General features: G+C 47.2%; 1 pseudogene; it reads left to right on the top strand.

Annotated features, from left to right (window-relative positions):
- LOC141075649 (uncharacterized) overlaps positions 1-26691 on the top strand; it is a 112312-nt pseudogene that overhangs the window by 28544 nt on the left and 57077 nt on the right.

The following is a 26691-nucleotide window of genomic DNA, read 5'->3' as shown; positions in this document are numbered from 1 at the left end:
TGTTTAACATTTAATAATTCATTGGTTATAAAGAAGCTGTCCGGTTGAGTTATGAAACGAGCCATGTCCTCCTGATTCTCCCCTTCTGAATTCAGATCTGACAATGACAATTTTACTTGTCCTTTGTTTCTACGATATCTACAAGTTTTCCTTTTACCGCTACATGTTATTGATACATAAAAGTTTCAGGACTCGGAAACATTATTTCTGCAAATATAAAGATGCGTGATATTTTGTTAGGCCAATTGTCTGATACTTAGAGGAAGCTTAGCAGCAATTCCAATATCTAAGACATATCTAAACACTATTACAGATTACAGTCACAGAAATTGCATTATGAACTGTGGCCCTCATTCAGTGACAGCTCTTTTTCTTGTCTCTTGTACTCCTGCACCGGGTCATCTCCTACAATGGTCCAACGTTATCTACAAGCATTGATGGATTCCATTGTCCCTGATCTCTTTTTTCCATAGGTGCAATATCTTGGTGGAATCTCTCACCGTGCTCATCGCTCACGACTTCACAGTTTGGTTGAAAAATGTCTTGATGCGAATGTAAGAAATGAATAAGGACATGTACAGCCAAGGTCCTGACACAGTGCGGAAAATAAGTATTTGATACGCTGCCGATTTTACAAGTTTTCCCTCCTACAAAGAATGGAGAAGTCTGTAATATTTATCACAGGTACAATTCAACGGTGAGAGAAAATCCAAAAATAAAATAAAAACAGAAAATCACATTGTATGATTTTAAAATAATGAAATTGCATTTTATTGCATGAAATAAGTGTATGATCACCGACCAACCACCAAGAATTCAGACTCTCACAGCCCTGTTAGTTTTTCTTTAAAAAGCCCTTCTACTCTGCTCTCACCTGTATTAATTGCAACCAGTTTGAACTTGTTATCTGCATAAAAGACACCTTTCCAGATAATCAGTCACACGCCAATCTGTCCACCATGGCCAAGACCAAAGAGCTGTCTAAGGACACCAGGGACAATATTGTAGACCTACACAAGGCTGGGGTGGGCTGCAGCACAATAGGCAAGCAGCTTGGTGAAAAGGCAACAATTGTTGACAAAATTATTGGAAAATGGAAGAAACACAAGTTGACTGTCAGTCTTCTTCGGTCTGGGGTTACATGCAAGATCTCATGTCGTGGAGTAAGGAAGATTCTGAGAAAGGTCAGAAAGCCCAGAACTACATGGTAAGACTGGGTCAATGACCTGACGAGAGCTGGGATCACAGGACCGGGCCTGCTTAGGAAGTGTGCATAGCTACCTAGTGTTCACTGGTGGATACAGACTGACCTGCAGGTAGCAGCCAGGTACCCCTCCGGGGCAGAACCCAATATTGCAGCTGCAGACCCCAGGGGTCAGGTTCGCTGACACTGAATAGGGATAGGTCTCTTTTCAGACTAGTAAGTTCTGGTACCTCTACAGAACGGTTACTGACACTGATTAGGGCAAGGTTAAGACACTCTGGTCTATGATACTGGAATAGGGTTTGGCTGAACACAGACCAGATGACAATGTTCAGGCACTGGCCACTCATGGACAAGCTTCAAGCACTGGCCGCTCCGGGAATGAGATTCAGGCCATGGCCTTTCTGGATCCAGGGGACTATGGATACAGGACTTGCTACACCGGAATGAGTTTCAGACACTGGCTGCTCTGGGACCAGGGGATGACGGATTCAGGACTGGCCACACTGAGGCAAGGAATACAGGTTTAGGACACTAGCCAAACCAGGACCAGGGGACCTCATAACTCACTAGTAGTACACCTTACTGACTAATGATTCTACATGTTGCATGGTGAATCCCTAAGGGAGAGGGAGTCTTTTATATAGGATGACTCCCAGCAATTAGCTGGAAGCCATCTTCCAGGTGTAGTAATTATACTAAACATCTCTGAGCAAAAAGCTAAGAGTATTTAGTATATACTTGTTCTGCCCCTTTAAGAATGGGGGAGTGCGCGCATGTGTGTACTAGGTGCATCGCTTGGAGCTGCGGCTTTCACACAACCAGGAAGCAGGAGAACGCTGAGGATTGTGCCGAGGGTCTGAGGCAGTGAGTAAGCTGGCATCCCACCATGCAGGGGTGCCAGTAATAGAGCTACAGGCACACTATGCCATCATGGATTAAAATCTTTCCGGGCACGCAAGGTCCTGCTACTCACACCAGCATATGTCAAGGCCCATTAGAAGTTTGCCAATGGCCATCTGGATGATCCAGAGGAGGCAAGGGAGAATGTCACTTGGTCAGATAAGACCAAAATAGAAATTTTTGCTATCATCACCACCCGCCATGTTTGGAGGAAGAAGAAGGATGAGTGCAAATCCAAGAACACCGTTCCAACCATGAAGCACGGTGGGGGGGGAACATCATACTTTAGGGGTGTCTTTCTGCAAAACAGACAAGATGACTTCACCGTATTTAAGGGAGGATGGATGGGTCAAGGATCGAGAGATTTTAGCCAAACACCTCCTTCCCTCAGTTGGAACATTGAAAATGGGTCGTGACTGGGTCTTCCAGCATGGCAATCACCCAAAACACACAAGAGGAACTAAGAAGCATTTCAAGGTCCTGGAGTGGCCTAGCCAGTCTCAAATCCTGAACCCAACAGAAAATCTTTGGAGGGAGCTTAAAATCAATGTTGCCCAGCGACAGCCCTGAAACCTGAAGGATTAGGAGAAGATCTGTATGGAAGTATGGGCCAAAATCCCTGCTGCAGTGTGTGCAAACTTGGTCAAGAACTACAGGCAACGTCTGACCTCTGTAATTACAAACAAAGGTTTCTGTACCAAATATTAAAACAGTTATTCACTACCCTAATTTCATTTTGTATTCATTAATCTTACTATTATGTGCCAGTAATGGATCCATACTCTTATTATAGTAATATATACCTTTATAAGGCAGATAGCCTCACTTGGTGTCTGCCAGATGCAGCTCTGATGTTTATCAATCACTTCTTGTCCCCGTACTGCGCTCTAATACTACAAGCTCCGCTATGCGTTGCAGTGGCCTGTGAGCCAGCACTTAGCACGCCTTCTCCATTTTCCACACAAACTCCTCCCTGCCTCCTCACCATCACCATATATATACACACACACTGTATATATGTATACATAGACATATGCACACACATTTCCTATTCTTTGGCATGTTTGTCACACATGTATCAGATCACCAAACAAATGTAAATATTAGCCAAAGATAACACAAAATGCAGTTTTTTAACGAAGATCTTTATTATATAGGGAAAAAGAAATCCAAACCTTCAGGGCCCTGTGTGAAAAAGTGATTGCCCCTAAACCTTATAACTGGTTGGGCCACTCTTAGCAGCAACAACTGCAATCAAGCGCTTGCAATAACTGGCAGTGAGTTTCTGGAGGAATTTTGACTACTCATCTTAGTAGAATTTCTGAGCATGGACCGCCTTTATAGGGTAATGACACAACAGCATCTCAATTGCATAGCTCCCAACCATCCCAGATTCAGCTGGACTGTCATGTCACACCTCAGCTGTTCTCCCAACCTCTATATTCCTCTCTCTGACATTTTCATTGCTCCTGTAGCTCCTCCTGCTCGGAGGGATTGGCCGCTTCTCTCTGCTAAGTGCATAAATTAGATTATATATTCACTTCCTCTCCCTTCAGTGATTGGTCTCCCCAGGAGTATCAGCTTCCATCTCAGTCTCCACAGGCTGCTGCTATACCAGTGAGTCACAGCTCACAACGCTGGAGATGGGAGAATTTGGTCATATTGACCGCTATATTGCCGGCAATGAACTCAGAAGCAGAGTATACATATCCATAGCAATACATTGTGTATAAGAATGCTTTTTATGGTGCCTGTATACTGAGGGGAAGAAAAATATATATTTTTGTTCTTATAAAAGTATTTAAAATAATAAGCAATTACAAAAATGTATTTTTTAATGTTAGAGTCCCAGATCCTGAACCCACAGCCTCAACATTACTGACAGGCACTGTAAGCTGCTGAGCCACAAGCTCCGGTGAAGTGACTGCAGGATTGTGTGCACTTGATTCATATTCCAGGCTCTGACTACAGGCAGAGTATTCAGATAGAAATACACTGCTGTGTACAATGGATATTTCTGTATTCTAGAGGAGAATAAGAGATTTTTTTCATCCTATAAAATTACTAATAATAATGAAAAACACTTGATAATGAAAAAAATGTCATTTTTAATGCGTTTTTTTAAAAATAAGAAGCATCACAAATCAGTGAATAACCCGGACATAGTTGTGCCAATATAACTGTAATGACCCGCAGAACACAGCGATCAGATTATTTACAGGAATCGGTAAATTACGGGAGAAACAAAATGGCGTAATTCATATTTTTCTCTATAAAACCCATAAAATAATGTGATAAAGCTGTGATGCGGAGGACGTGTTCACACGTAGCGTAAATGCTGCGTTCTTTCTTCTGTAAATGTCTGACCCAGATGACGAAGTGACAATCTTCCCTGATTATAGCGCGTTTGCTGCGCTTCTTCTTTTTTGCATTTTCCCCCATATTTGATGTTATTTGGCAGATATGAAGCCGCGTTTAACACTTGTTTATTAGTACAGAAAAGCTTTGATTCTGCGCTTATAAATGTGACGGAGGTTTTCTCTTCATACATTTTTTTTCTTAATACTTTTTTTCAGAAGAAGCCTATAAAGGGAAAATGCATCAAAACCCCAGAGGTCCGCAGGGTCTTCAGATCACAGAGAGCACAGATTTCATGAGAACTGCGGCGCTATCAGACTCCAGCACTCAGTATCTTCCATGATGTAACAGTCAGGATTCCTCTAGATTCTCGTCTCTCCGCCTAGTTACAGCTGTTCTTCCTTTCTCCCCTTTTCTTTCCTCGCCTTTCCCATTCCTTCTCTTCCCCTCCTGCCTCTTAAATGTTTTATATATAAGGTATTATATGTGTCCCGTAACCCCTTTCCCGGCCTATCCGGTGCAGACCAATCTTTTTCATTTTCTTTCTATCCCTTTAATTTTTCCCTTTTCCCCATTTTACTTAACCCCTTCACGACTAGTACGGTGCAGGTAGCTTCTCTCCCTTTGATGTCGGCTCAAGTGGTGAGCCCGCATCTTTCCCAGGTTTTGACTTTCTGACTATTAATAAAATCTGTGTATACCAGTGTCTGTTCACATTGGACCAAAGTACCGATGAAACAGGGACTAATCTTTTGACTATATATAAAATCTATGTATACTAGTGCTTGTTCATATTGGTATAATAGGGTCTATAGGTTTTGACCTTTCAACTATATACAAAACCTGTGTATACTAGCGCCTGTTTACATCGGACCGAAATATCGGTGTAATAGGGTCCTTAGGTTTTTATTTTTTGACTATATATAAAATCTGTGTATACCAGTGCCTGTTCACATTGGACCAAAATATCGGTATAATTTGAAATCTTGTGGATTAGATATATAAAATCTGGGTTCATGGGTGCCTGTTCACATTGGACCAAAACATCGGTACAATTTTATTGACATTGGCTATGCAATGTTTAACCTTTTTATGACATCTGGGTTTTGTGTGTTAGGCCGGGGTCACACTACCGACGCAAAATACGGTCAGTATTTTACATGCGTAATACGGATGAATGGCCCCTAAACAGTGCTCTGTATGTCATCCGTAATCAAGGTGTGGTCGCGTATTTTGCGCATGTCAGCATCCATATGTAATCCGTATGGCATCCGTATGGCGAGATTTTCTCGCAGGCTTGCAAAATGGACATATAATGGAGCCCTATGACAGGGTTTCTAACAGAAACCAAAGAATAAATATAGACACATAGAATGCATATACCATATTTTTCGCTTTATAAGACGCTCCGGATTATAAGACGCACCACAATTTTTGAGGAGAAAAATAAGAAAAAAATATTTTTTAATAAAATGGTGGTGCCTCTTATAATCCTTGCATCTTATTGCTTACCGGGGTTGGTGGCTGCGGTGTAGCGGGGTCCCAGGCTCGCTGCTGGAGGAGGCAGGCGTGGAGTGATGCTGCAGGCCGCATACAGAGATGAGGGGGGGCTCCGATGTGTGCCGTTGCTGCTGCAGAGTCTTGTGCTGGTGTCAGGTTTCTCCACTTGTCCGGCGGTTGGAGGCCGGTGCAGCGTTGTGTGCCCATCGATGCCCGGGGCTCTGCCGACATTGTTCGACAGACCAGAGCCCCAGCATTTCCTCGGTTCCCTATATACGTGCGCTGAAGTGCCGGTAAAAAAAAAAATGGCCGCCGGCGCGTGCGCAGATGGGATCTCGGGACCCAGTTCTCGAGAGATGAGATCTGAAATCTCATCTCTCGAGAGCTGGGTCCCAAGATCCCATCTGCGCGCGCGCGGCGGCCATTTTTTTGCAGGCACTACCGCGCGCACACAGGGAACCCAGGGAAAATGGCCACTGGCGCGTGCGCAGATGGGATCTCGGGACCCAGCTCTCGAGAGATGAGATTTCAAATCTCATCTCTCGAGAACTGGGTCCCGAGATCCCATCTGCACACGCGCCGGCGGCCATCTTTTTACCGGCACACAGGGAACTGAGGAAATGCCGGGGCTCTGGCCTGTCGCACAATGTTGGCAGAGCCCTGGGCATCAACGGGCACACAACGCGGCACCGGACACACCTGCAGCAGCGGCCAGCAACCGCCGGACGCCCCCGATCACAGCCTAGGTAAGGCATGTCCGCTTTGTAAGACGCACCCCTGTTTTCCCCCAAAATTTTGGGGAAAAAAGTGCGTCTTACAAAGCGGAAAATACGGTATGTATATGTGTCACAATGACATGTGTGTATATATATATATATATAATGTATTCTATGTGTTTATATCTATTCTTTCGTTTCTTTATTAAACCTGTCAGTGTGAGTTTACTGTATAGCGCACTGAATTGCCGGCTTTTCTTCAAGACACTGGGTGCGTATTTCTCGCAGGTCACATGTGTGGTCCGTGTGTAATCCGTATTTTTTGCGCACCCATAGACTTGCATTGGTGTACTACGGCCGTAGTACGCTGACAGTCCCAGCATGCTGCGATTGGCACGGAGCGTAGAATACGGATGAGAAATATACGGCTGGTGCGAGGGACCCCATAGAGAATCATTGGTCCGTGTCTAATGCGTGCTTTTAGCGCCTCTCACTCGCCCGTATTCCTCGCCAATGTGACCCCGGCCTTATCGTTCCACTATTTCAACACCGGTATATTGACACCTTTTTTTTTTTCTTTGTGGTCATTAGATGTGTAGCTGTGTCGTAAATGCAGACGCAGCAGAGAGATCTCTCGAAGTCTCTGGAATGAGCTGTGAATAGCGGTTATCCTGCGTAAGCGCAATGAGTCAGACAGTCTTAGATCTTATACCGTGCCAGTCACTTTCGGGGTACGTACGCTGGCACCTGTGCTCTGGATGGAATTCAGCCCGGACAGGGGTTATACAATGCAATCATTGGCCGCCTATGTGTCCTACAGCCTCTTTGGTAGGTGTTAGCGCAGCTGCGCTCGATTACTAATCTAATTGATGTGTAAAAGACACAACTAACAGTCAGTACCCCTGATGAAGCCACAACTGGTGGCGACACGCGGCGGGGCTCTGGACGCTCAGGCTCCACGCCACCTCTGACTCGTAATTTTTATATGATTAATTTAAAGCTGAGCTCAGTATTCTTTGCAGGCGGCTATTGTTAGCCTGTGCTATCTAATTTCAGCATGCCTGATGAATCGTGACAATTTGAGTTATTCTTAGGGAAGTATGCATACCTCTTAGGATGTTGCTAATATCATTGTATTAGGGGGCTACTCAAGCCGGATAGTGTTTTTGGGCTTGTTAGCACGTTTTTTACAGGCGTATTATATTCTCTGCTACCTGGTTCAAATCATCTTTATCTGTATGGACAATACATGCTGTCTTACTGCTGTTTAACTCCTTTGTGACCACTTGTATTTATGGTATGTGCTTCATTCATTCTTATGAACTAGTCTCTATGCATAGCCTTTATATTGTGGTCTGCTGTCTATATACACATTTGGTTCTCTATTGTTACTGAATGTGGAGCCATGAGGGTCTGGCTCTATTTTGAGCCTAGATTTTTATGTCACATGTGTGACCAATTTTAATGTTTTTAATGATTGGGTGTTTTGGTTTGTGTGTCTAAATAAAGATTGTTACAATTTTTGCTAAATCCTATGTTGGGTGATCCCCAGTGTGTGGCCTATATCTTCTCTCTTCTTTGTACATTGGCATCAATCTTGTATAGGTCTGGTTGGATCCCCTTTTATATCTCAGTGGTGCCCCCTTGTGTGTAATTTTAATTTGCATCTTTCCCAGCACACGTCAGCTCAAGTGAGGTATTCTGCTACATACAGGAGATCTGATCATCGCCTGTACGTAGCAGAGCTGACTGAGTTATGGCCGCTTCTAGTCTCCCATGGAAACTAATGAAGCAGGCCAAAAGTTACAAAAAAAGTTTTTAAAAATATTAAAAAAATATAAAAGTTCAAATTCCCCCCCCCCTTTCGCCCTATTCAAAATAGAACAATAGAAAAATCAAACATGCTTAAATTTGGTATTGCCGAGTTCAGAATCGCCCGATCTATCAATAAAAAAAGGAATAACCCGATCAGTTGACGGCGTAGTGAGAAAAAGAGTCAAAATGCCAGAATTAAGGTTTTTTGGTCGCCGCGAAATTGAATTAAAATGCAATAACGGATGATCAAAAGATCGTATCTGCACCAACATGGGATCAATAAAAACATCAGCTGGGCGCACAAACAATAAGCCCTCACCCAACCCAAGATCATGAAAATGGCGCAATGTTTTTTCCCAAAAAATTTTGGATTTTTTTTCACCACTTAAATACAAAAGAACTGAGACCTGTTTGGTGTCTATGAACCTGTAATGACCTGGAGAATCATAATGGCAGGGCAGTCTTAGCATTTGGGGAATATGGTAGAAAGTAAATCCAAAAAAAGTTGTGGAGTTGCACTTTTTTTTGCAATGTCACCGCACTTGGAATTTTTTCCCCATTTTTGAGTACACGATATGGTGAAACCAATGATGTCGTTCCAAAGCACAACTTGTCCCGCAAAAAACAAGCCCTAACATGGCCATACTGACGGAAACATAAAAAAGTTATGGCTGTGGGAAGAAGGGGGGCGAGAAACAGAAACGCAAAAATGAAAAAGGGCAAGGTCTGTAAGGGGTTAAAAAAAAACCCCTATTTTTCCTTCCCCATTCTCCCCTTTATTCTGCCTCTCTCTTTCATGACTTTACATTTCTCTTTTTTGCTGTTGTTTGGTTCTTGTCTGTATTACTGGGTATTTATAATCGGTCTCTCCCCTTTTTCTTTACCCCATTTATGTAAATAAATCCTTAATAAAAACTACTTTACCATAAAAGGCACCCGCTGTGCACCCAAGGCACGCGGCTGATCTGTGCCGATTTGGGGCTTTTCTCTCTCTAATAAAATCGCAGGTAAAAAACTGCAGAAACTTTATTAAGTGCAGAATCAAAGCTTTTCTGTCCTCTAAAAAGCGCAATAAAACCGCGGCTTCACATCTGCACCAAGAACGCATCAAATAAGGGGGAGAAGATCGTTATTGTAGATGGTGCGGATCCTGCAGAAAACAAAAAACACCGTATTTCTGCAGTGTGTGAACACGGCCTTACAGACACAAATAAGCCGGGTGTCGTATAGTGACGCTACATAATGAGGAGAACGTTCTGGAGGCTCCGACTGTGAATGAAGGCACAAAAAATAATCCCCAGGTCCCACGCACGCAGGACCAGAGACCCAGGAATCCACCTGCTCATCTCTAGTCCCAACTGTCCCGGATACAGCAGACAGTCCCGGATTTGGGTCTACGCCCTGCAGTCTCAGGCGTCTGCTGAATTTCCCTCACTACCAGTGTCCCTCTGACAACTCCTCCTGCCGGGGGAGAAAGCAGTGGTAAATGGCCGTGGATTAGGGTGAGGCCAAAATTTGCAGCAATGCGCGCTGCATGCTCTGTGCCTCTTTTTGTGTTTCAAAAGTTGTGAGGTGTGCACAGTTACTTGGTGTAACACTGGTGGATGTGGACCCACTGCACCATCAACCAGGCTCCGTACACCTCGTACACACCTGGCTCTGCTCCGTACACCTCGTACACACCCGGATCTGCTCCGTACACCTCGTACACACTCGGCTCTGCTCCGTACACCTCGTACTCAAAAGACTCCGCTCCGTACACCTCGTACTCAAAAGACTCCGCTCCGTACACCTCGTACACACCCGGCTCCGCTCCGTACACCTCGTACACACGCGGCTCCGCTCCGTACACACGCGGCTCCGCTCCGTACACCTCATACACACGCGGCTCCGCTCCGTACACCTCGTACACACACGGCTCTGCTCCGTACACCTCGTACTCAAAAGACTCCGCTCCGTACACCTCGAACACACACGGCTCCGCTCCGTACACCTTGTACACACACGGCTCTGCTCCGTACACCTCGTACACACACGGCTCCGCTCCGTACACCTTGTACACACACGGCTCCGCTCCGTACACCTCGTACACACACGGCTCCGCTCCGTACACCTTGTACACACACGGCTCCGCTCCGCACACCTTGTACACACACTGCTCTGCTCCGTACACCTCGTACTCAAAAGACTCCGCTCCGTACACCTCGTACACACACGGCTCCGTACACCTCGTACACACACGGCTCCGCTCCGTACACCTTGTTCACACGGCTCCGCTCTGTACACCTCGTACATACACGGCTCCGCTCCGCACACCTTGTACACACACGGCTCTGCTCCGTACACCTCGTACTCAAAAGACTCCGCTCCGTACACCTCATACACACGCGGCTCCGCTCCGTACACCTCGTACACACGCGGCTCCGCTCCGTACACCTTGTACACACACAGCTCCGCTCCGTACACCTTGTACACACACAGCTCCGCTCCGTACACCTCGTACACACACGGCTCCGCTCCGTATACCTCATATACACACAGCTCCGCTCCGTACACCTCGTACACACACGGCTCCGCTCCGTACACCTTGTACACACACGGCTCCGCTCCGTACACCTCGTACACACACGGCACCGCTCCGTACACTTCGTACACACACGGCTCCGCTCCGTACACCTCGTACACACACGGCTCCGCTCCGTACACCTTGTACACACACGGCTCTGCTACATCCACCCTGTAAACCCCTCCTGACCCCACACAGAAACTTCCCCTCATCCAGCACCATGACAACCAGCACAGCAGAGTCCTGCACACTGAGGCCCCTGATCATGTGACCCCTGACTCCTCCCCTCCTGTGACCTCATCACAGGTCCTGTGTGCACAGAGTGGTCATATATGTGGCAGATGCTCCTGGACCTTCCACTTTCTGGGCTGGTTCCTCCTGTGAGTCCTATTAACCCTTTTGCCCCCTGTCTTCTCCTTTCTGACAGGACAATCTCTGAATTTGGACAGTGTGACAGGAATTTCAACAATGTGGAAGGAAGAAATGACAATTTTAGTGTTTCCCTCACAGAAATGTGACTTTTCCCCCCAATGTATCATTGTCCTAAAGGTGACAGGAGCGCTGAGGCCGCACAGTGCGCCGTGTCTCCTGAGTGCCGATACCCCACAGGCTCGGGAGGGAAGGGACGCCATTGTGGCTGGGATAGACGGCGGACGCCGTGTGACGTGTGAAGAACTCTGACACCAGAACAGCAGAGACCCCACAAGTGGCCCCATGTTACCCCCTCCACCTCTGGGGGGCTCCTCTAGGGGGCAGGGAGGATTATTAACCCTCAGGGGGTCACAGAATTGTGTAACATTGAGCGGAGGAATGAAATGTTCCCAGTAAAATGTCGCTCTGTCCCCAAGTCTGTAATTATCAAACGGGAGAAGAGGAGAAAACAGAAACCACTTGTTCCACAATTTCCCCTGAGCGCCGATACCCCATAAGGGGCCGGACACAGGAGGGAAGGAGCGCCGTCTGACAGGGCAGAGTCTGCTCTTATGGTGTTAGGGGCCATGTCACATTATCAGAGCCCCCAATAAGAGGCGCCATGTTACACCCCCCACCTCTCAATTACTCATCTTTCTCTCAGAATTTTGCACCATTGGGCGATGAGGAAAAAATAATTACATTTTACCACAAAAATAGTTTTCTCCCCAGAGCAGCCATAGAAGCTGTCAGTGCTGAGAGAGAGACTGGATTGTTACAGCTGCCTGAAGAAGGAGCCGCTGTGCTCTGCAAGCTGCAAACATACTATTATCTGGTTATAAAGGCGTCACTCCTAGAATAGTTATATCATCATTGGGCAGAAAAGTCTTCACATCCATCTTGTAATATAGGAAAGTCTAAGGCCAGAAATAAACCCCATAAATCACTGTACATGGAGACTTTGGGGTCAGATCATTTCTGTCCGTTGTGTTTGTGGAAACTAAAAATCTTTTCTAAAAGCCTCAAACGTCTGTGTGTGACTCAGAGATGAGATCTAACGGGAGAGAAGATTCCAGTGCTGGGAAGACGGGAAACCTTCATATAGACGGCTGGTGGGGATGGAGGCAGTGACCGACTCTGGCCAAATCTGTCTCTAGAGCCGCAGTAGAAGATGAAGATGTCGTCCTCATCATGAAGGAGTTATTTCTCATGTCGCGTGTAATGAATATCTCCTGCAGTATTGCTAATGCCGATTCCAGTGTCGGTAATGAGACGAGAATTAGCGTTATGGAAGATGAGTCTATGAGGAACGTGTTCAGCTGCCGACTCCGAGGAGGAAACTGCTTGTTGTCTGTGGCCTAAATATATAGGTCTTACATAAGTTCCCTTCATCCAGCAGGATAACAACCAGCACAGCAGTCCTGCATACACTGAGGCCCCTGATCATGTGACCCCTGACTCCTCCCCTCCTGTCACCTCATCACAGGTCCTGTGCACATAGCAGCCATATATGTGGAGTGCGGCTCTGCAGGTTAGTGATGGGCAGTCCGGCTCTTCTGGCTCCTTTCCCCATTTTTCTCACTCCTGTCCCTTCAGTATAAAGCCTGGGCCTCATTATACAGCTGTACAGGGGTCTAGTGAAGGCTTTTTAGCCCTTTCCTCAGTCTGTAGCTCCTGGGCACAGGCCCTCACTCCAGTCCCTTCACTATAAAGCCTGGGCCTCATTATACAGCTGTACGGGGGTCTAGTGAAGGCTTTTTAGCCCTTTCCTCAGTCTGTAGCTCCTGGGCACAGGCCCTCACTCCTGTCCCTTCACTATAAAGCCTGGGCCTCATTATACAGCTGTACAGGGGTCTAGTGAAGGCTTTTTAGCCCTTTCCTCAGACTGTAGCTCCTGGGCACAGGCCCTCACTCCTGTCCCTTCACTATAAAGCCTGGGCCTCATTATACAGCTGTACAGGAGTCTAGTGAAGGCTTTTTAGCCCTTTCCTCAGACTGTAGCTCCTGGGAACAGGCCCTCACTCCTGTCCCTTCACTATAAAGCCTGGGCCTCATTATACAGCTGTACAGGGGTCTAGTGAAGGCTTTTTAGCCCTTTCCTCAGACTGTAGCTCCTGGGAACAGGCCCTCACTCCTGTCCCTTCACTATAAAGCCTGGGCCTCATTATACAGCTGTACAGGGGTCTAGTGAAGGCTTTTTAGCCCTTTCCTCAGTCTGTAGCTCCTGGGCACAGGCCCTCACTCCTGTCCCTTCACTATAAAGCCTGGGCCTCATTATACAGCTGTACAGGGGTCTAGTGAAGGCTTTTTAGCCCTTTCCTCAGACTGTAGCTCCTGGGCACAGGCCCTCACTCCTGTCCCTTCACTATAAAGCCTGGGCCTCATTATACAGCTGTACGGGGGTCTAGTGAAGGCTTTTTAGCCCTTTCCTCAGACTGTAGCTCCTGGGAACAGGCCCTCACTCCTGTCCCTTCACTATAAAGCCTGGGCCTCATTATACAGCTGTACAGGGGTCTAGTGAAGGCTTTTTAGCCCTTTCCTCAGACTGTAGCTCCTGGGCACAGGCCCTCACTCCTGTCCCTTCACTATAAAGCCTGGGCCTCATTATACAGCTGTACAGGGGTCTAGTGAAGGCTTTTTAGCCCTTTCCTCAGACTGTAGCTCCTGGGAACAGGCCCTCACTCCTGTCCCTTCACTATAAAGCCTGGGCCTCATTATACAGCTGTACAGGGGTCTAGTGAAGGCTTTTTAGCCCTTTCCTCAGACTGTAGCTCCTGGGAACAGGCCCTCACTCCTGTCCCTTCACTATAAAGCCTGGGCCTCATTATACAGCTGTACAGGGGTCTAGTGAAGGCTTTTTAGCCCTTTCCTCAGTCTGTAGCTCCTGGGCACAGGCCCTCACTCCTGTCCCTTCACTATAAAGCCTGGGCCTCATTATACAGCTGTACAGGGGTCTAGTGAAGGCTTTTTAGCCCTTTCCTCAGACTGTAGCTCCTGGGCACAGGCCCTCACTCCTGTCCCTTCACTATAAAGCCTGGGCCTCATTATACAGCTGTACGGGGGTCTAGTGAAGGCTTTTTAGCCCTTTCCTCAGACTGTAGCTCCTGGGAACAGGCCCTCACTCCTGTCCCTTCACTATAAAGCCTGGGCCTCATTATACAGCTGTACAGGGGTCTAGTGAAGGCTTTTTAGCCCTTTCCTCAGACTGTAGCTCCTGGGCACAGGCCCTCACTCCTGTCCCTTCACTATAAAGCCTGGGCCTCATTATACAGCTGTACAGGGGTCTAGTGAAGGCTTTTTAGCCCTTTCCTCAGACTGTAGCTCCTGGGAACAGGCCCTCACTCCTGTCCCTTCACTATAAAGCCTGGGCCTCATTATACAGCTGTACAGGGGTCTAGTGAAGGCTTTTTAGCCCTTTCCTCAGTCTGTAGCTCCTGGGCACAGGCCCTCACTCCTGTCCCTTCACTATAAAGCCTGGGCCTCATTATACAGCTGTACAGGGGTCTAGTGAAGGCTTTTTAGCCCTTTCCTCAGACTGTAGCTCCTGGTAACAGGCCCTCACTCCTGTCCCTTCACTATAAAGCCTGGGCCTCATTATACAGCTGTACAGGGGTCTAGTGAAGGCTTTTTAGCCCTTTCCTCAGACTGTAGCTCCTGGGAACAGGCCCTCACTCCTGTCCCTTCACTATAAAGCCTGGGCCTCATTATACAGCTGTACAGGGGTCTAGTGAAGGCTTTTTAGCCCTTTCCTCAGTCTGTAGCTCTTGGGCACAGGCCCTCACTCCTGTCCCTTCACTATAAAGCCTGGGCCTCATTATACAGCTGTACAGGGGTCTAGTGAAGGCTTTTTAGCCCTTTCCTCAGACTGTAGCTCCTGGGCACAGGCCCTCACTCCTGTCCCTTCACTATAAAGCCTGGGCCTCATTATACAGCTGTACGGGGGTCTAGTGAAGGCTTTTTAGCCCTTTCCTCAGACTGTAGCTCCTGGGAACAGGCCCTCACTCCTGTCCCTTCACTATAAAGCCTGGGCCTCATTATACAGCTGTACAGGGGTCTAGTGAAGGCTTTTTAGCCCTTTCCTCAGACTGTAGCTCCTGGGCACAGGCCCTCACTCCTGTCCCTTCACTATAAAGCCTGGGCCTCATTATACAGCTGTACAGGGGTCTAGTGAAGGCTTTTTAGCCCTTTCCTCAGACTGTAGCTCCTGGGAACAGGCCCTCACTCCTGTCCCTTCACTATAAAGCCTGGGCCTCATTATACAGCTGTACAGGGGTCTAGTGAAGGCTTTTTAGCCCTTTCCTCAGTCTGTAGCTCCTGGGCACAGGCCCTCACTCCTGTCCCTTCACTATAAAGCCTGGGCCTCATTATACAGCTGTACAGGGGTCTAGTGAAGGCTTTTTAGCCCTTTCCTCAGTCTGTAGCTCCTGGGCACAGGCCCTCACTCCTGTCCCTTCACTATAAAGCCTGGGCCTCATTATACAGCTGTACAGGGGTCTAGTGAAGGCTTTTTAGCCCTTTCCTCAGTCTGTAGCTCCTGGGCACAGGCCCTCACTCCTGTCCCTTCACTATAAAGCCTGGGCCTCATTATACAGCTGTACGGGGGTCTAGTGAAGGCTTTTTATCCCTTTCCTCAGACTGTAGCTCCTGGGAACAGGCCCTCACTCCTGTCCCTTCACTATAAAGCCTGGGCCTCATTATACAGCTGTACAGGGGTCTAGTGAAGGCTTTTTAGCCCTTTCCTCAGTCTGTAGCTCCTGGGCACAGGCCCTCACTCCTGTCCCTTCACTATAAAGCCTGGGCCTCATTATACAGCTGTACGGGGGTCTAGTGAAGGCTTTTTAGCCCTTTCCTCAGTCTGTAGCTCCTGGGCACAGGCCCTCACTCCTGTCCCTTCACTATAAAGCCTGGACCTCATTATACAGCTGTACGGGGGTCTAGTGAAGGCTTTTTAGCCCTTTCCTCAGTCTGTAGCTGCTGGGCACAGGCCCTCACTCCTGTCCCTTCACTATAAAGCCTGGGCCTCATTATACAGCTGTACAGGGGTCTAGTGAAGGCTTTTTAGCCCTTTCCTCAGTCTGTAGCTCCTGGGCACAGGCCCTCACTCCTGTCCCTTCACTATAAAGCCTGGGCCTCATTATACAGCTGTACGGGGGTCTAGTGAAGGCTTTTTATCCCTTTCCTCAGACTGTAGCTCCTGGGATCAGGCCCTCACTCCTGTCCCTTCACTATAAAGCCTGGGCCTCATTATACAGCTGCACAGGGGTCTAGTGAAGGCTTTTTAGCCCTTTCCTCAGACTGTAGCTCCTGGTAACAGACCCTCACTCCTGTCACTTCACTATAAAGCCTGGGCCTCATTATACAGCTGTACAGGGGTCTAGTGAAGGCTTTTTAGCCCTTTCCTCAGTCTCTAGCTCCTGGGCACAGGCCCTCACTCCTGTCCCTCCACTATAAAGCCTGGGCCTCATTATACAGCTTACAGGGTTCTAGTGAAGGCTTTTTAGCCCTTTCCTCAGTCTCTAGCTCCTGGGATCAGGCCCTCACTCCTGTCCCTTCACTATAAAGCCTGGGCCTCATTATACAGCCGTACAGGGGTCTAGTGAAGGCTTTTTAGCCCTTTCCTCAGACTAGCTCCTGGGCACAGGCCCACACTCCTGTCCCTTCACTATAAAGCCTGGGCCTCATTATACGGCTGTACAGGGGTCTAGTGAAGGCTTTTTAGCCCTTTCCTCAGACTGTAGCTCCTGGAAACAGGCCCTCACTCCTGTCCCTTCACTATAAAGCCTGGGCCTCATTATACAGCTGTACAGGGGTCTAGTGAAGGCTTTTTAGCCCTTTCCTCAGACTGTAGCTCCTGGGAACAGGCCCTCACTCCTGTCCCTTCACTATAAAGCCTGGGCCTCATTATACGGCTGTGCAGGGGTCTAGTGAAGGCTTTTTAGCCCTTTCCTCAGTCTCTAGCTCCTGGGCACAGGCCCTCACTCCTGTCCCTTCACTATAAAGCCTGGGTCTCATTATACAGCTGTACAGGGGTCTAGTGAAGGCTTTTTAGCCCTTTCCTCAGACTGTAGCTCCTGGGATCAGGCCTTCACTCCTGTCCCTTCACTATAAAGCCTTGGTCTCATTATACAGCTGTACAGGGGTCTAGTGAAGGCTTCATAGCCCTTTCCTCAGACTGTAGCTCCTGGGATCAGGCCTTCACTCCTGTCCCTTCACTATAAAGCCTTGGCCTCATTATACAGCTGTACAGGGGTCTAGTGAAGGCTTTTTAGCCCTTTCCTCAGACTGTAGCTCCTGGGATCAGGCCTTCACTCCTGTCCCTTCACTATAAAGCCTTGGCCTCATTATACAGCTGTACAGGGGTCTAGTGAAGGCTTTTTAGCCCTTTCCTCAGACTGTAACTCCTGGGAACAGGCCCTCTCTCCCGTACCTTCACTATAAAGTGTGGGGTGCAGCACGCAAGCATCCCATAAGCAAAGCATCACAGAAGCTAAGCATCCAGCAAAATGGCAGTTATACATGGCAGTTAGTCAGGGCAGGAGTCAGGTAACCCACACTTTGCTCTCCCCTTTAACCATGTGCTTTATTTTTATCTTCCTGTGTTCCCTTGCCATCCACATTCACCACCCTATCCCCCCTCCATCATGACTCGTACACATCAGCCCCTCTATACTTCCCTTTCCCATGTACAGCTCACATGTGCTCCTCACCTTCCTGAGAAACCTCAGCCCATCTTGCCCAAACACATCGCAGAAAAAAACTACTTACAATTCCAACAACTATTTGCTCTTTATCTTCCTACTCCTACTGATTTCAGGGGACATCTCCCCCAACCCTGGTCCACCATCCCCCAACCTCAACCCCTACCACATATCGAAACCATAATAATCTTATTAACATTACTTGCACTCCCTCATCTCCATCTTTTAATTGTGCCCTCTGGAATCCACGGTCTGCTTGTAACAAGCTTCCTTTCCTACACAACTACTTTTTGAACAACTCTCTTAATCTGTTGGCCCTCACTGAAACCTGGATTCAGGATTCTGACACTGTCTCTCCTGCTGCCATTTCCTACGGTGGCTTACAATTCTCTCACTCCCCGAGACCCACAAACAGACATGGTGGTGGAGTCAGCATACTCCTGTCCCCACAATGCACTTTCCAGGTCATCCCCCCCGTTCCATCACTCATTCCCTTTTGAGGTCCACACCATCAGGCTCTTCCGTCCCCTCTCCCTCCGGGTAGCGGTCATATACCGGCCCCCAGGCTCACCCACCCACTTCCTTGACCACTTTTCAGCCGGGCTGCCGCACTTCATGTCCTCAGAACTTCCAACCCTCATCCTAGGAGACTTCAACATCCCCATTAACAGCCCTACTTCCACATCTGCATCCCAGCTTCTATCACTAACCACCTCTCTAGGCCTCTCGCAGCTTTCAACCTCTGAGACACACAAGGACAGTAACACCCTTGATCTGGTCTTTGTCCGGCTCTGCTCAATCTCCCACCTAAATAACTCACCGCTTCCACTCTCTGACCACAACATTCTCTCCTTCACACTCACAAATCCTCGCCCACCCCAGCTCACTCCTACCTCCCACACAGTCAGAAATCTACAAGCCATTAACCCTCAGACACTTTCAGATTCCCTACACTCATCACTGTCCCCTATCTCCTCTTTTTCCTGTCCTAATCTGGCTGTTCATCACTACAATGACACGCTTAGAAGCACCCTTGACCAAGTAGCTCCCCTCACCCTCAGAACCTCCAAACACTGAGTAAAACAGCCCTGGCTCACATCACAAACTCATCTTCTCCAGCGATGCTCTAGGAGTGCTGAACGCCTATGGAGAAAAACCCTCACACCAGAAGACTTCATCCACTTCAAATTTATGTTAAGAACCTATAACGCTGCCCTTCACCTCGCCAAACAGACCTACTTCACCACCCTGATCTCCTCACTAGTCAACAACCCCAAGAAACTTTTTGACACTTTTCACTCCCTCCTCAGGCCAAAAGCACAAGCCCCTATCACAGACATTTGTGCTGATGACCTGGCCTCCCACTTTACAGAAAAAATAGATAATATCCGTCAGGAAATCTGCTCCCAACCACCAAGTCCTGTGACTCCCATCCCTTCCTGCATCTTCCCTGGCTCACTTTCCACATTTGATCCCATCACAGAAGAAGAAGTCTCCAGACTCCTCTCTTCTTCTCGTCCGACTACATGCACTACCGACCCCATGCCCTCACATCTCCTCCAGTCTCTCTCTCCAGTCGTCACAACCCACCTAACTACAATCTTTAATCTCTCCCTCTCCTCGGGCATTTTCCCATCCTCCTTCAAACACGCCATTGTTACTCCATTACTAAAGAAACCTGCTCTTGACCCATCCTGCACAAACAACTACAGACCAGTCTCCAATCTCCCCTTCATCTCTAAACTTTTGGAGCGCCTAGTTTACTCTCGCCTTACCCGTTACCTCTCCACTCACTCCCTTCTAGACCCTTCACAGTCCGGCTTCCGCCCCCTACATTCGACTGAAACTGCACTTATCAAAGTGACCAATGACCTTCTGACAGAAAAACGTAACGGTGACCACTCTCTGCTCATTCTTCTCGATCTATCTGCAGCTTTCGACACTGTTGACCACCATCTCCTACTCTCTAGGCTCCAGTCACTAGGCATTAAGGACACTGCACTCTCCTGGTTCTCTTCTTATCTCTCTGACCACTCCTTCAGTGTTTTGTTCTCTGGCTCCACGTCATCTCCTCTTCCTCTTGCTGTCGGGGTACCTCAGGGCTCAGTCCTTGGCCCCCTTCTTTTCTCTCTCTACATGGCCCCAATTGGACAGACCATCAGCAGATTTGGCTTTCAGTACCATCTTTATGCTGATGACACACAACTATGTACGTATTCCCCCGACCTTACCCCCTCTGTACTACAGAACGCCAGTGACTGTCTGTCCGCAGTCTCCAACGTCATGTCCACTCTCTATCTGAAACTCAACCTCTCTAAAACTGAACTTCTTCTGCTCCCGCCGTCTACTAACCTCCCTTAAATCTGACATTTCCCTCTCCTTGGGTAGAACCACAATAACAACCCTGCAGAAGGCGCGCTGTCTGGGTGTTATGTTTGACACCAATCTCTACTTCACATCCCATGTACAATCTCTTGGCCGCTCTTGCCGCTTACACCTAAAGAACATCTCTAGAATTCGCCCTTTTCTCACCATGGAAACAACAAAAACCCTCACTGTAGCATTGATCCACTCCCGCCTGGATTACTGCAATGCTCTATTAATTGTCCTCCCCGTCACTCGACTATCCCCTCTCCAGTCCATAATGCAGCAGCCAGTGTCATCCATCTGGCTAAGCGGTACTCGGACGTGTCCGCTCTTCGTCAGTCATTACACTGGCTGCCCATTCATTATAGGATCCGATTCAAAGTACTTGTTCTCACCCACAAAGCTCTCCATGGTGCGGCACCCCCCTACATCTCCTCCCTCATTTCTTTCTATCGGCCTAGCCAATCGCTGCGCTCTGCAAACGACTTTCGACTAACCTCTGCACTAATCCGTACCTCCCACTCCCGACTCCAAGACTTCTCCCGTGCTGCTCCTATACTCTGGAATGCTCTACCCCAAGAAATTAGGACTAACCACAGTTTTAGGCGCTCCTTCAAAACACATTTGTTCAGAGTGGCTTATCACGTTCGCTAATCAAAGTCATTCTATGTGTAAGTGTGTGTGTGTAGCCCATTCACTATCTTCATCCATCCTTCACTCCGTCAAGATGGCTGGACCATCATTGTAAATATACAATTGTAAATTCACACCTGTACTTTGTATCTCCCCCACCTCATTGTAGATTGTAAGCTCTCACGAGCAGGGTCATCTTATTTCGTCCTATTTTGCTTTAATTATTGTATTGTTGTTGTTACTTATGACTTGTGTTTTGAAACTGTTAAACTGTAAAGCGCTGCAGAATATGTTGGCGCTATATAAATAAAGATTATTATTATTATTGAAGATTACAGTGCGGGGAAGCCGGGAAACCTTCATATAGACGGCCGGTGGGGATGGAGGCAGTGACCGACTCTGGCCAAATCTGTTTCTAGAGCCGTAGTAGAAGATGAAGATGTCGTCCTCATCATGAAGGAGTTATTTCTCATGTCGCGTGTAATGAATATCTCCTGCAGTATTGCTGATGCCGATTCCAGTGTCGGTAATGAGACGAGAATTAGCGTTATGGAAGATGAGTCTATGAGGAACGTGTTCAGCTGCCGACTCCGAGGAGGAAACTGCTTGTTGTCTGGGGCCTAAATATATAGGTTTTATTAGTAGATGTCAGGGAAGAAAACTAAACCCTGTAAGATAATAAATCTCCTCATATGTTTCCCTTATTATCTCCAGTAATTGTATTATTACACAGGATTCTTATGATGTTACATCGGATCATCTTCTTCTCATTCAGGTCTCTACAATATCGGATCCTCTCAGTGAAGATCTTCTACAGAAGAGAATTTTCCTGATTTACCCATCAAGGATGGATATGGACAGAGACAAGATGGCGGAGAGGATATTGCACCTCACCCTAGAGATCCTCTTCCGTCTCACTGGAGAGGTGAGAGATTCTGATGACGTCACATTACATCATTCTTATCTATGGGAGTAACAGATGGACAGAACTGGAGAGGTGAGGACTCTGGAAATGTCTGTAGTGAGATTTATTAATGTGTCTCTCCATAACCAGGATTACACAGTGGTGAAGAAGACCTCTAGTGATTGCTGTCAGGACCCTGTGTCTGAGGGATGGTGAAAACCCCTGAGCCCAATCACGGGGCCTCCACCTCACCCCCTGATCCATGAGGACATCAATGACCAGAAGATTCTAGAACTCATCTACAAGATGATTGAGCTGCTGACTGGAGAGGTGACACTGCTGGGAATGCTGGGACATTATACAGTAACACTATGAAGGGATCGGGGGGATGACAGTATCATTGTATGTGTCAGGTTCCTATAAGGTGTCAGGATGTCGCTGTCTATTTCTCCATGGAGGAGTGGGAGTATTTAGAAGGACACAGAGATCTGTACAAGGACATCATAATGGAGGTTCCCCAGCCCCTCACATCACCAGGTAATAGACAGGACTAATTACACACGGCCTATAATTATCTGTATGTAGAGAATGAATTCAGTCCCTGTATGTGTTTCCTCCAGATCTGTCCAGTGAGAGGACAACACCAGAGAGATGTCCCCGTCCTCTTCTTCCACAGGACTGTAACCAAGAAGATCCCAGTGCTCCTCAGGATCATCAGGTAGATGGAGAGAAGGTGTCAGGAGATCTCCCCTATGATGTGTAGACGGCTGTGAAGGTCTTGTGCTCAGTCTTGTTTTATCCCCCAGTATTATATGTTTTATACTTGTGTAATGAGAATGGTGGAGATGGCAGGATTAGAGCTGATCATAGATGGGACTTCTCCATCTGTCTATGACTTTTACAATATTTGTTTCAGGGTGAAGATCTGACCCATATTAATACTACAGAGACATATGTGAGGGGTGATGAGCGGTGTAATGAGGAGATTCCCACATATGACTACCCAGGTGAGTAGTAACCACTGAATGCAGAGAAGTCACAGATTCCTCTCAGTCACCGGCTGTGGCTGCTTTATCGGTGGTGTAGTCCGGCCGTATTACCATGATCACCATTTTGCCTCTAGACCACAACATTCTCCTCCACCCTAAACTGTTCAAATGACTTTGGGCAGTGAAAGCCCTTTTCTATAGAACTTACAACCTATTACATTGTTTTTGATCCTAAGGAATTTAGATTACTGCACAATCTCTCCTGAAATGGGGAGCAATATTATTTTCTTTGTGCAGTGGATGATTTTGCAAACTCCCCTCTCCCGCTCTCTGACCACAATCTTCTTTCATTCTCTATCAAGAACTGCCAGGCCGCTCAGGTCACCCCCACTGTCCATACTTATAGAGACATACAGGCCATTAACACCCAGAAACTTATGAAGAACTTGCATTCTTCATTGGCCCCTATCTCCTCCCTCTCCTGTCCTGATTCTGCATTGAAGCATTACAATGAAACACTTCAAACTGCCCTGGATGAATTTGCACCCCCTATAAATAGAACACCACAACACAGATGGCGACAACCCTGGCACACGGTGCAAACACGTTTCCTGCAGCGGCTCCAGGTGCGCCGAACGTCTGTGGAGAAAATCCAATCTACACGAAGATTTCATCCATTATAAGTTTATGCTTAGAACATACAACACTGCCCTTCACCTCTCCAAACAAACCTATTTCAACACCCTCATCACCTCACTGTCCAATAACCCGAAACGTCTCTTTGACACTTATCATTCTATACTCAACCCAAGAGTACAGGCCCCAACCACGGAGCTCTGAGCTGACGATCTGGCCAATTACTTCAAAGAAAAAATTGACCAGATTCGACAGGAAATTATCTCCCAATCACCTCATACCATGCACTGTCCTCCCTCCCCCACTGCATCTAGCTCACTCTCTGATTTTGAACCAGTAACAGAAGAAGAAGTAAGCAGGCTCCTTGAATCTTCTCGCCCAACCTTTTGCATCAGTGACCCATTTCCGTCACATCTCCTCCAGTCCCTTTCCCCTGCTGTCACCCCTCACCTAACTAAAATATTTAACCTCTCTCTTTCTCTTCTGGTATCTTTCCCTCATTTAAGCATGCCATCATACATCCACTACTTAAAAAACCATCCCTCGACCAAAACTGTGCCGCTAACTATAGACCTGTCTCTAATCTTCCCTTCATCTCTAAACTCCTGGAACGCATGGTCCACTCCCGTCTTATCCGCTATCTCTCTGATAACTCTCTTCTCGACCCTCTCCAATCCGGTTTACGCTCCTTACACTCTACTGAAACTGCCCTCAATAAAGTCTCTAATGATCTACTAACAGCTAAACCAAATGGTCATTACTCCATGCTAATTCTCTTGGATCTCTCTGCAGCATTCGACACTGTGGATCATCAGCTCCTCCTCCTCACTATGCTCCGTTCCATTGGCCTCAAGGACACCGTTCTCTCCTGGTTCTCCTCCTATCTCTCTGACCGCTCCTTTACTGTATCTTTTGCCGGTTCCTCCTCCTCTCACCTTCCCCTTACTGTTGGGGTTCCTCAAGGATCGGTTCTAGGCCCTCTCCTCTTCTCCTTGTACACTGCCCCTATTGGTCAAACAATCAGTAGATTTGGTTTCCAGTACCATCTCTATGCTGATGACACACAATTATATGCTTCTTCTCCTGACATCACGCCAGTCTTTCTAGAAAACACCGGCGATTGTCTAAACGCTGCGTCTAACATCATGTCCTCACTATATCTGAAACTGAACCTGTCAAAGACTGAACTCCTTGTATTTCCTCCCTCTACTAATGTACCTATACCCGACATTGCCATTTCTGTGTGTGGCTCCGTTATTACTCCCCAGCAACATGCCCGCTGTCTTGGGGTCATACTTGATTCCGAGCTTTCCTTTGCCCTCCACATTCGATCACTGGCTCGCTCTTGTCATCTGCACCTCAAAAACATTTCTAGAATTCGACCTTTTCTTTTGCAAAAACTCTTACTGTTTCTCTTATTCATTCTCGTCTCGACTATTGTAACTCTCTTCTAATCGGTCTCCCTCTTACCAAACTCTACCCTCTCCAATCTGTCTTGAATGCTGCAGCCAGGATCATATTCCTCCCCAATCGTTACACCGATGCCTCTACCTTGTGACAGTCATTACACTGGCTACCCATCCACTCCAGAATCCAGTACAAACTTATTACCCTCACCCTCAAAGCCCTCCATGGCTCAGCACCACCCTACATCTCCTCCCTTGTTTCAGTATACCACCCTACCCGCGCCCTCCGTTCTGCTGATGACCTGAGGTTAGCATCCTCAATAATCAGAACCTCCCACTCCCGTCTCCAAGACTTTACACATGCTGCGCCAATTCTTTGGAATGCACTTCCCAGGTCAATACGATTAGTCCCCAGTCCCCACAATTTTAAGCGTGCTCTAAAAACGCATTTATTCAGACTGGCCTATCACCTCAACACATTAATCTAATCTATCCCTGTGTGGCACAGCCAAAAGTTTTACCATAACCAGGTTCCCCGCATCATGTTCCCACATGCTTTATGCATTCATTAGCCCTCTGTGACTGTACTGTTACACACTTAACATTATGGCTGGTCCATACAATCAGGGCAACTGTTACCACCCACCTTTCGTGTCTACCTCTTTCCTCATAGATTGTAAGCTTGCGAGCAGGACCCTCATTCCTCTTGGCATTTGTTATAATCTATGTGATTATTGTTATGCTGTAATGTGCTGCAGAATATGTCGGCGCTATAGAAATAAAATGTATTATTATTATTATTTTCTCTGATCTTCTGGTCAGGATTCATAGTAGCTCCAATGGTCCACCATAAATGAATTCAACTCTGGTTTACTGTTGTGTAATCTGTATTTGTAGTTTTCAGTAATGAGATTCTCGTGCTCTGGGGCGGGGCTGTGGGCGGGGCTTTATGCGGTGCTCTGATTACATATTCATCTGTATTGGCTTATGACAGGTCGCTGATCCCTCACTGACCTGCCCCCATTATTACATAATGCATATAATAGCATTGATTTTATTGGTGATAATGCCTATAATATTGTGGCTATTGTGAGGCTTAGAAAACAATTATATCCAGCACAATGTCACCGGCGATGGCGGCGTCATTTGACTTTTTGAATGTAAAATATGCTGGAATAATTAGCGGTTGCCATGTCGTGTTTGGAGAGCCCCTGATGTGCCTAAACAGTGGAAACCCCCAACAAGTGACCCCATTTTGAAACTAGACCCTTTAGGCAACTTATCCAGATGTGTATTGAGCACCTTGAACCCACAGGTGCTTTACAGAAGTTTATTGCGTAGAGCCATGGAAATAAAAAAAAATAAAATTTTTCCTAAATCTTTTTCCCTCGATATATATTTTAGTTTGTCCTGAGTATGCTGACACCCCCATATGTGGGGGTAAACCACTGTTTGGGTGCATGGCAGAGCTCGGAAGGGAAGGAGCGCCATATTGGAGAGCAGATTTTGCTGGAAGTGTTTGTGGGTGACATGTCACATTGTCAGAGCCCCTGAGGTGCCAGAACAGCATAAGCCCCCAAAAGTG

This window comes from Dendrobates tinctorius, unplaced genomic scaffold (assembly GCF_039654945.1).
Source record: "Dendrobates tinctorius isolate UK_male_01 unplaced genomic scaffold, ASM3965494v1 ptg000366l, whole genome shotgun sequence".
NCBI lineage: Eukaryota > Metazoa > Chordata > Amphibia > Anura > Dendrobatidae > Dendrobates > Dendrobates tinctorius.
The sequence above is the reverse complement of the archived record's forward strand: the minus strand, read 5'-3'. Positions and strand labels throughout refer to the sequence as shown.